Raw genomic sequence first — 12,889 nt, 5'->3', positions numbered from 1 at the left:
TGGAATTCAACTAATGAACCATTTTGGTTCAGAATTCTATTTATAGTCCTGAGATTTTTGGCAGAAAATATTTCTATTCTCGGAATGAATTCTAAGGTCTTAGAGTATTGGATTTATAGTGTTGCACAAAACCCTAGTGCAACCATTCTCCTAGTATCTTCTTAAGTGTAAATCCTGAAAACTGCCAAACTTATACTCGAAATCCGAGTTTTCACTGTAACTGGTCTACTTCTATTGGCTTGATATGGTTTGTTCGGAATGGAGATTTCGGGTTGTCATAGACACCATAACTTAATGGTGTGGCTGAGAGGCGCAACCGAACCTTGTTGGACATGGTTCGTTCCATGATGAGTCAAGCTTCATTACCAATCTCATTTTGGGGGTATGCCTTAGAGACTGCCACCCATATCCTTAATCTAGTCTCTGCCAAGAAGGTTGCCAAAACACCTCACGAGATGTGGACAGGGAAGGCTCCCAAATTGGACCACATTTAAGTTTGGGGTTGCGAGGCTTTCGTGAGACGCGAGACTCATGAAAAGCTCAAACCTCATAGTGAGTGGTGTATTTTCATCGGCTACCCACATAAATCCTTTGGTTATCTCTTCTACAGACCGAGTGACAATGTTGTCTTTGTTGCGAGGAGAGGAGTCTTTCGTGAGAGAGAGCTCATTAGCCAAGGAGACAGTGGGAGGCAAATTGATCTTGAAGAACTTCAAGAGTCAAGTGGTGAAGGAACCTCAAACACTAGAGATCAAGCTAAGGAGGAAACTCCTGTTGAGCCGAATGACGGGTCTGTACCTCTAAGGTGTTCCGGTAGAGTTAGTCTTCCACCTGTGTTATATGGTTTCCATATAACATCTGAGGGTGACACATTTTTCAATGACAGCACACTGATAAATTTGGATGAACCTAACAGCTACAAGGAAGTTATGACAGGCCCCGAGTCTACCAAATGGACAGAGGCTATGGACAGCGAGATTTAGTCCATGTATGACAATCAGGTTTGGAACTTGCTTGAAAATGTATCGGGTCATAAGATAGTCGGGTGCAAATGGATCTTCAAGAAGAAGACCAACATGGATGGGAAAGTACACACTTATAAGGCGCGACTAGTTGCAAAGGGCTTCACTCAAACTCCGGGAGTTGATTATGATGAGACCTTCTCACCAGTAGAAAAGATTAAGTCTATTAGCGTTATGCTAGCCATTGATGTATCTCATGATTATGAAATATGGAAAACGGATATCAAAACCGCTTTCCTTAATGGAAAGTTGGCTAAGGATGTTTACATAAATCATCCAGAGGGTTTTGTCAATGCAAAGTACCCTAATAGAGTGTGTAAGCTTGAGAAATCCATTTATGGGTTGAAACAAGCATCTCACAGATGGAATCTTTGTTTCGATGAGAAAGTCAAAGAGTTTAGCTTTCCAAGAAGCGAGGATGAGTCTTGTATATATGTCAAAGCTAGTGGGAGCATAGTTAGCTTTCTGGTACTGTATGTGGACGACATACTGTTGGGTTTTGAGCATTCTAACACTCCTATGGTGTACATGCAACCCTATAAACCTTGGATCTATGTTTTCTCTATTATACATGCAAATAAGAACTTTCCAAGGCTTTAATCCTAACTAGCATATTATGAAGTTCTTATACTACAAAGTACTAGTTAGATGACATACCTTTTGATGTAGCTTGATGTCTTCAAGCTTTAAGAGCTTAGCCCCAATAGTGTGGAAGCCTCAAGTGGAATCACAAATCACCAAAAACACCTTGGAAGACTTTAGAGAATATGGATACTTGGCTCTCTCTAGTGAAATCGGCTAGCCCTTCTTAGTGTACCCACACTAGTGCCAATTTCACCAACCAAGGACATCCTTATATAGTATGGAAACTAGGGTTAAACCCATCACCTTTCATTTCATATGATCCATGGGTTAAACACTCCATGGACTATCCATGAAAGCTTAGCCCAACCTAAATGAACTTGGCCCATTCCATATATATATATATATATATATATATATATATATATATAAGAGTCCATATTTAATTAGTTCATTTTGATCACTAAATTAATTCTAAATTAAGTCTTGATCAATACTAATTAAATAATATGATTCCATCTTAATATATTAGAACTTATAATATATTAATATAAATCATAAATATACAATTCTCAAAAGACTATCCATATAAATTGTGTCGGTGAAGTGCAACCCAAATGGACCATGCCGGGTCGGGTCAAGTACATACCAAATATAGTTATGGACTTAGACATTAATCCAACAGCCTCCCACTTGGATAAGTCTAAAAATATTATTGAGTATGACTTTAAAACCTAACTGGCAATCGTAGCTCTTAAAGTCGCTGTCGAACTCTGATCTTGTCAACGAACTTGTCCATTAGATAAGGGATCATATATTCATCCATTCTAGATATCATATGGACTGAGACATGGATTATAATCATTCTCTCTGTCCATTTATTGTTTCCCGATTTCTTATTCATGACGATTGACTGATTGAACAAATCAAATCAGTCCTGGCTTGGCCAAGTACTCACATGTGTCATCGCTAAATCATCGAGGGGCCCACGGATATCGCTTTTATCCCGAAGGTAAAAGGAATGGATAAACTTCGACTCATATGGCTTGTTCTACTACTTGTTGAATCATACACAAAGGAACGTTTTATAACATCGATCTACCAATGCATTTTCGTGCAATCAATGTACTATCAACTCATAGTAACAACTCATATCTCTAGGTTTGAAGAATATAAGATATTATCGTCTCATGATCACTCGTGATAAAATCCATGAAGTGATTCAAATGAGCGTGGGTTGAATCCAATACTCAGAATTTATGAACACTCTTGAGTGTTGTAGCACAACTTTGTCCACCAACTTGGACCTCTACAAGCCAAACCATGACAGTCTTGATTCATATCTACTTCCAACATATGACCGACTGTGGATGGTTTGAATAACTTAGTCATTCCGGAAGAATAACCTAGTGATTATGGAAGTCAAAACATGCAAAGTGAAACACAGGAATAAATGAATATAATATGGTATCAAAACCTATGAATATAAATTGAACACTTTCTATTTATCACCATACTGATTACTCATTATTCATTGTTTCGGTTTTATCAACTTTATAATTGAAATAAAACACTAGTTATCCCATGCTCCAAGCATGTAAACTATGTTTTCTAAACAATAGTTTTGCCATACACCAAGTATGCACTCTATGTTTGTCTATGATCCTTACTTTGTGAACTCGATCGATTGAACATAACTCCAATGATTCTCATTTCACAGTCCCAATTCCTTACTGCAAATGCAAGAATTCCAAATTCATTTCATTTACTGAAATCTGTTAGATTCTAAACTTATATGCATTGATCCTCATGTGATTATTATGCACAAATTCACAAAGACTTGGCAACAATCATTACAGAGTATTCCAAAGGAGATCAACTCCTTGGAAACATCCTTCTTGCATTAAGTTTCCTAATCATACAGATTGAATACTTTCTAACTTTGAAGCAGTTCCATATTCCATTTTGACTATCACTTCTGAACAAGGGTTGCCTCCTTATAGATTATGTCAATATGGTCCTTCCAGAATTAATTCAATACTTCCAACTGTCCTTGAGCAACCAATCTTTGGTAAACCTTAGATTGTCCTCAACAATTCCTTAATAATTTTAGTCGTATCCAATTCTAGACCTTTTCCCTTCTTAATGCCCCAGGCATTTGGAAATTTTTTAGAAAGGATGAATATAGCACATGTAATCGATCCTATATCCGAAGCATATGGGACACGATTCATGATGTCTCACATAAAGACTAAACCAGTCTTTTGCTATAATATTTCCATTTCTATTTGCCAAGTTCTCATAATTCAGATTATGAAAAGGGATGCCGTAATCATAATCGAATTTTTAGAACGCAAATAATGAACTCATATATAGAATTTCCTTATGTTGAGCCATTCCAACATGAAAATTCATATATATTCTTGACTATAAATACGATTAAGACCTCAATCTAAGCTTTTAGATTTGAGATGAAGTATAATTTATAATTTCCTCTCCCTTAATTATAGCAAAACAACTTTTTTCCCAATTGAGACCTTTTGTTTTTCTATAATTAACATTGCTAACTTTCAACCTTTATCATAATTATCATGATCCCACTAACATGATGATTAATAGCATAACACTTATGCTCCCACTAGCTTTGACATGTACCCAGAAATCAACTGGACCTCTAGAATTCAATACTTTATTGACTTTCTTACCAAACTTCATATTTCTGATACTAGATTGCCTTGATAAGACTTTATCAAAATCATACACCTCTCTTAGATGGCTCACATGTGTGTCTAAACAATTATGAAGAGGGATGATGTAATCATAATGTTTAGACCTTTTGTCATTCCCACAATTTCTATATACTCAAATCTACTTAGTGAAAGAGTTTCCTTACAATCATTTTCATGAATCGAAGAGAAACCTTATGACACTTAGATTTTATGGTGTAAGTGTTCCTATCCATGTGAATTTGTCAAAACCATAATCACAAGACTAGGATAGTGATAAATCTAAACTCATATGGATTGAACTTGTGCAATCTTAACTTCTTGCCACCTGGTAGCTCAAGGGCCTGCCATTGCTTCCAAGTAGCTATACAAACAATTGAGAACATGTAGAACTCAGATGTATAGCCAACTTAACTGGAATGGGCACATAAATGTCAACACGATAGCTTATAAACCTCTAGTTGTGTGCTAGTGATGAAATACAGGTTTTTGTTCTTGATTACTTCTTGAAACCCTTTCATGATCTTTTAGACTCCCACTGTCTCCTTGACCTATAAGACTTTCTTGCCAAATATTCAAGAGATAGTGTGGATTCTAATCAAGACAGACACGTCACACAATTGGCCTAAGTTGGTCTTTATTTTATCCAAAACATCACAACTTACCAATTTAAAATGTGCAAGAGTAGAAAACTTTTACTCCTACATTTGACAAGTGTTTTAAACCTTTCTTTAAGATATGTCACTCAACTTACAGTCTTGGAGTATGACTCTAAGACTTGTTTTGAAACAAAGTATGACTCATTTTCTTGATTTGACCACTTCAACAATTCATAGCTCCTCTTCTTAGCTATCAGAATGCACTTAGAGGATGAATTGTGATAAGGTCTCAAAATCATTAACATGATCTTAAAACATGATGCTAAAGTACTCTCTCATCTTTTCAGATTTGAGAAACTTTTATCCTTCTGCCTAATTTGATTCTTCTCATTCGTTCTACCATACATCGAAATTTTTCAATGCTTCATAATTATAATTAAGCATGTAAGTATAACCATATTTACTAAACTTTAGTAAATCATGACGAATAGGCTTATCAATCTTTTGTGGTGGACTTAATCAGTGCACAAGAATGTGTACTCGATCCCTTAGTCCTGTACTTGACTCACAAACCATGTGAACAAGTAATTAGTCTTAATTTTCCAATGCTTGAAAGTTCTCATACATCACACTCAACACCTTGTATGATTCCAAGTTTCTATCCAACGAAAACTTGGGTGATGAGAATTTTTTCTTGTTTGGTAAATTTAGACACTACCACAAATGAAAGAATCAAATTCATATTTCCAATATTGCTATCAATGGAATCATATAAGCAACATCTTCTTTTTTCCACAAATGCCATTGTAAGGATATTTTAAAATAAATATAATTAAAAACTTTTCTTTTATTTTAAAACTTTGCGGAAAAACTAATCCTTACAATGCAAATGTATATGAAAACTTGTTGTCATCTACTCCTAAGTAATCTATTATAACTCTTAAGCACCTGCTCAAAATTCTGATCACCGAACCATGCGATTGAAATCCATCTTCGCGATCAGAATCAGCATATACTTCCTTTAGGTTTCTTTACTTTTCTTTGATTCTTAAAACATCAACATGTGACCCAGCCACATCATGTAATAAGAATCTCCAAGTAGGAACTAAATAGAGTTAGACAATGTACTTTACCTTAAATAAATTCAAACTTATTGACTTTACCATCTTTAGGTAAGTCTGGCTGCTTCGTAACCAAAGCCCCTTCCTTTGGCAATAGAAACATATGGACCCTTAGGTAATAGTACATGGGACTATCTCAGACTTAGCCTTTCTCTTTACCATTTGGTCAACCAAGTTGACTATGGCCAATTCCTTTCCATTGGGAAGAGAATGCATTTCTGGATTTCCTATGTCACTATTATCCCTGTCCATAAAGTTTTGGGAAGTTGATCTCCTAATCAAATTTTCTTTACTAGTACACTAAATCATTAAGGGTCTTGTCATAGTCTATTTCATAGGAGTCCCAAAGCAACTCACTATGTGACTTAGATAGTGATCGAACCATTAACTTTCTCAAGACTTTGACACCCAACTCTCCCGGCTTGTCAGTATGTGACTTCATCTCCAAGATGTGATCACACCTAGACCATGCCTTGCCAATAGGGCTTGAGTGACCTTGAACTTGTGGGTTAGGGAGAATAATTGGAGGAGGTGGAGGAAGTGAAGTTCCAAGATATTTGGGAAGATCATAGATGTCTGAACTTGGCATCTTTTGGGAGATATTCAACATAGTTGATTTAAAGTCCTTAATATAACACCCAATATGAAATATTAAGGCTAGGACCCAACACAATATTTTATAACTTGGAAGAGGGATGTCATAATCCAAGCTATAGAGTATTTGAAGGTAGGTGAATGATGATTCACCAATTTCCACCATGAAAAACGAAATAATTTATTAGGTTTTAATTGGATTTGAAACTCCTAGATCTTTGAGATTCATTGAACTTTCAATGGCATGTTTCAATCTCGAGTGTGCCCTTCAGGTTTTGTGACTGGGATGCCGAGGATCACAAAAAAATGTGTGAAGTAACCATGCAAATTACTTGGTACCCTTAAGTGTTTACCCCTCAATCGATGTGCTGGTTAACCACACACGCTCCATTGATACTATGATAAACATTAGGTTACCCTTTGCCTACCTTGTTAAATACGAGTTAGTGTGCCGGTTAACCACACACGCTCCACTAACTGACTTAAACAAAGTGCAAAGTGTACTTTCATGGATTAGCACCTTATTCACATTTTCCTAAGTAACTAAGATTGGGTATTTACAAAAGGTTTAGTTACTTAGTATTTATCATTAATACTTTTAATGAAGGGAGAATTATAGTCCTTGTCCTACCCGTTCGGCTAACGACCCTCCACCGGTCAAGGAAGCGGTGGGTGAGAGTGGACACCCATTAAACTGCCATTTTATAGGCAGTAACCTTATACCCCCCCTTATAGACCGGCTTCGTGAATGAGGCTACTAACGGTAAGATTGACTTTACTCTTATACATACATACATATATATATATATATATATATATATATATATATATATATATATATATATATTATTAACTTATAATATTATAAAGTATAAGGGTTGAATTTTATTTTTTTAAAATTCTAAGGGCTAACTTGGAATTAAAGTATTCATAAGAGGAAACTTTTCAAATTCCAAAACTTGAGGGCATGTTTTGAACTTTCAAAACTTTTCTATTCCATAACTTATGTGTTTAAAGTAGTTTTAATTAAATACTCTTCAAGTTCCATAACTTGAGGACAAGTTATGGAAGACTTTAAACTAATAAAAGAATTAACTTTTCTATATTTTATAACTTATGGAATTAATTAAGGTTACACATTTTGTTACTTAATGAAGTGACTCTTGAACTTCCGTAACTTGAGGACAAGTTATGGAGTCATAAAACCGTTCAATGAGACAAGACTCTTCATTTTTGTAACCTTTTCCATCCTTCATGAGTTTTAAGAATCTTTAATGTGACTTTTCATGTAACTTTTGGACAAGTTACACAAACACATTTTAGAATCAATTCTTAGATTAAAATGGATCAAAGACACATAATCAATCAACCTTTCTATTAATCTAAGCAACTCATATGAACAAGATAATTGGAATCGAACTTTTTCATATAATTAGCATAACACTTAAACTAATACAAAACATTAATCTATTGACAATTATCTTTGAAATTGGATTAACATGAACATTACCACATCAAAAACAAGTTTATAAGTCCAAAAACATCATAGGGTAATGTTCCTAGTCCAATTCCAGCCAAAACAGTCGAATTTATGCTGTCTGGGGGTCCAACTCGTCGATTGCAGGAGCCAACTCGGCGAGTTGGATGCATTTTGTCTTGGACTCGGCGAGTCCATCAGTGGACTCGGCGAGTTTGCTGAGCAGACAGCATAAAAACTCGATTTTTTAAGCAGTTTTGCAAGGATAACAAGAAAACAAGCCAAGGCTCTGATACCACTGTTGGGTTTTGAGCATTCTAACACTCCTATGGTGTACATGCAACCCTATAAACCTTGGATCTATGTTTTCTCTATTATACATGCAAATAAGAACTTTCCAAGGCTTTAATCCTAACTAGCATATTATGAAGTTCTTATACTACAAAGTACTAGTTAGATGACATACCTTTTGATGTAGCTTGATGTCTTCAAGCTTTAAGAGCTTAGCCCCAATAGTGTGGAAGCCTCAAGTGGAATCACAAATCACCAAAAACACCTTGGAAGACTTTAGAGAATATGGATACTTGGCTCTCTCTAGTGAAATCGGCTAGCCCTTCTTAGTGTACCCACACTAGTGCCAATTTCAACAACCAAGGACATCTTTATATAGTATGGAAACTAGGGTTAAACCCATCACCTTTCATTTCATATGATCCATGGGTTAAACACTCCATGGACTATCCATGAAAGCTTAGCCCAACCTAAATGAACTTGGCCCATTCCATATATATATATATATATATATATATATATATATATATATATATATATATATATATATATATATATATATATATAAGAGTCCATATTTAATTAGTTCATTTTGATCACTTAATTAATTCTAAATTAAGTCTTGATCAATACGAATTAAATAATATGATTCCATATTAATATATTAGAACTTATAATATATTAATATAAATCATAAATATACAATTCTCAAAAGACTATCCATATAAATTGTGTCGGTGAAGTGCAACCCAAATGGACCATGCCGGATCGGGTCAAGTACATACCAAATATAGTTATGGACTTAGACATTAATCCAACACATACTACTCATAAGATATGACATCCCAACCTCGCAGGAGGTTAAGTCGTGGCTTGGGAAGTGTTTCGCTATGAAGGACCTCGGAGAGGCTGCCTATATTCTTAGGATAAGGATATTGAGAGACAAGAGTAAGAGACTAATTTGACTTAGTCAAAGTACCTACTCTGATAAAGTGTTGAAAAGATTCAGCATGTAGGATTCCAAGAAAGGTGACTTACCGATCTAGAGCAATGCCAAATTGAGTAAAACTTCGAGTCCGGGTACAGAGGCTGAGATAGATGAGATGAGTCGAATACCATATGCTTCCGATGTTGGCTCGATCATGTATGTTATGACTTGTACACGCCCTGATGTGGCCTTTTCTTTGAGCATGGTCAACGGATATCAAGGGAATCTTGGCAAGGCTCACTGGACTGTGGTAAAGAACATTCTCAAGTACCTGTAGAGGACCAAGGGTTGGGTCCTTACCCTCGATGGGAGTGATGGCATGAGAGTGGTGGGGTATAGTGACACCAAATTTCAGACCGACATAGATAATTTCCACTCTCAGCCGGGATGGGTCTTTACTCTGAATGGAGGAGCAATAACTTGGAAAAGTTCCAAGCAGGAGATTGTAGCTGATTCAACTTGCGAATCAGAGTACATAGCAGCAAGCGAGGCGGCAAAGGAGGCAATACGGATAAAGAACTTCGTCGGAGACCCTGGAGTTACACCAGCTATCAAGGAGCCTATGGAGGTTTTCTATGACAACAAGAGTACAATTGTCTTAGCTAAGGAACCAATGGATCATGGCAGATCCACGAACATCGACAAAAAATACCACTTCATTAGACATCGAATAGAAGGACTCCTCGTGGCAAAGAGGGTATCGTCAAATGAGAAACCAGCAGATCCCCTCACGAAGGGACTGAGTAGGGTTAAGCATTTACAACATGCGAAGCGCATTGGGTTGAAGGATGATATTAGTTTTAATGGTTAGATAACTTTCGAAACTTGTAATAGTTGAAATGTAATTGACATTTGATGCTTAAATAAAAGGTGCTTTTTATTTACTAGTATGGTACTGTCTTGTGTCAATCATTTAATCTTGTTTCATTTTTCATGCTTTCACTTCCAGAATAATTATATTATTCAAACTATCCACAGTTGATCATATGTTGAAAGTAGGTATTGAAGCAAGATTGTCATAAATTTGGCTTGTAGATTTGTCTGAATTGTATTAGACATAGCAAAGTTTGCTGCAACATTCATGAGTGCTCATAAGGTCTGAGTATTGGATTAAACCCACACTCACTTGTATCACTTCATGGAATTTATCTCGAGTGATCATGAGACGGTAATATCATATACGTCATCAAACCAAGAGATATGAGTTGTCGAGATTTGGTTGGGCATTGATAGTACGAAACCGCTTCAGTAACTTGATGCTATAAAACATGTTGTTGTGTACAATTTGATGAGGAGTTAGTACAAACATATGAGTCGAAGTTTATCTATTCCTTTTAGTCCTTGAAGGATTAAAAGCAATATCTTGGGTGTGACAACCGTCAAAATTCGAGTCGGTTCTAGATTTGACTAAATTAGTTGCACATATAGGCACGACACATACTAGACTTAGTAACTAGAAGCTAAGTTATAACCAACTAGAAACTTGGAAACAAGTCGGATCGAAGGATAGTGTACTTAGATTTCATATTGATATGTGAACTCTATAACTACTTAACTATAGTGACTATCCATATTCGGGTCACTCTTTGACTCAAACACCTTTTTATGAATCTTATACACACATCATGCACTTGACCTATTCTGGTAAAAATTAGGTCCGAGTCTCATAGAAACTTAAGTCAAAGTTGAAGACTAGTACTAGTATACTCGATTCCTCAATTTCACTTGAATCTCGAACCCACTACATAGAATGCCAATAAATCGATAAAAATAAATTACAAACATTATTTTTAGCTAGAAAAGAGTTATGAAACTCTAACATAAATTGAAATCTCAAATAATTCAATTTATTTTGATATCCAAAGATTTATTAAACTCCAAAAACCCTAAAAGCCATAAAAACTCATAGTTATAAACTTTAACCTTAAAGTTTTTATAAAAATAATTATGAACCTTATAATATTATCTTATAATAATAATAAATTATGAAAATGCAATCAAGAAAAATAAAAATTAAGTCATTGACATTTACCCTTAATTTATAAGACAAAATACAATTGAACTTTGTAAAAACTAAAGATGATTTTTATAAAAACTAAAGATGATTTTCATAAAAATGATTAGGAGGCCATATATATTCAAATTAAAGCTTTAAAAGCCTCTTAAAACCCTCCATAATCCCTCTTAAAGTCGGCCTCCACCTGCCAAGAAATCTGTTCCCAAAAACACTCAATCAATTTATTCACTCCCATACTCTTCTCTCATGTCTATCATTTCTCTCTCACACACACCACCACATTTTCTCACTCTCACCCTAACTCATGAAATTCTCCAAAAAAATGGGTCCAAGAACACACCTTGAACTCTAAATCTTCATCATCTTATGGTGTTCTTGAATGTAAACTCGATTTCTACTTCATTATTCCTTCAAAGTTTACTATTTTTCTTGGATTTTCTCCATCTTCTACTCCATTCTAATGAAAGATCATGAACACATAAACATACACACACAAACTCACGGTTTTGATGATGATGGTGGTAGAATTTCACCAAAAAACAACATACATGTGATAAATGGTGAAATCCAAGGACCAAAACCCAAGTCAAAATCAACATAATGCACTTTTCTACAAGTTTTGGGTGAAAATCACAACATGCACCCTATGTTTTCTATCAAAAATGATTTCTTAGCATTTCAAACACATTAATGGTCTTCAAACCAACATGCATGTGATGATCTTCAAGCTTAGATGCTTGATAATCAAAGTTCGTTGTTAAAAGCTTTCAAATATATTCATAAAAGATTTATTCCCAAATAAATACCTAAAACTTCTTTTCTATTCAAATGCTATTTTTCCCAGAATCCAACCAACAATATAAGATGATCTGTAAAGTTCAGAAAATAATTCATTTTTCTCGAATTATTATAATCATTGCAAGGAAATAGGGCAATAATTCATATAAAATACTTTCTGAGGTCTATAAATCCTAGGTGAGTTCGTGGATGACCCCTATTGTAAATAATAACCTCTCATTAAGGTTCATCGATTTTTGTTACTGTTTAGTGTGGTTTTGAATTTTCTTTTTGTTAGCCCCAGTATATCATAAAACCACTTTAGAGAATGTGAAAAGGGTATCTAATAATTTCCACAGCTCCTACCCTATGTGTAAGACTCGGATATACATTTTCAGAAATTTTCACAATGCATTCCTATTTTTCCCTGATTTTTATATTTATAATGGACTAAAATCAAGAAAGATGGTTCTAGTCATCAAAAATTCATGAAAATTTATCAAACGACCTTATACTATTTTTGAACTCTAAATAAAAATTTGGGTGGTTTTTCTATTTAGTATGCTATTTTTCTTCTATTTTCTAAGATTAAATACACTTAAATCCACAAAATCAGATTCCAGTAGATAAAAACAACCTTTGGGATTTTTCCCAGATTATTCACACTGTAATTGAAGTTTACAAAATTTTGGTAA

Source organism: Lactuca serriola, chromosome 8, assembly GCF_051521515.1.
Source record: "Lactuca serriola cultivar US96UC23 chromosome 8, Lser_US96UC23_V15, whole genome shotgun sequence".
Taxonomy (NCBI): domain Eukaryota; kingdom Viridiplantae; phylum Streptophyta; class Magnoliopsida; order Asterales; family Asteraceae; genus Lactuca; species Lactuca serriola.
The sequence above is the reverse complement of the archived record's forward strand: the minus strand, read 5'-3'. Positions refer to the sequence as shown.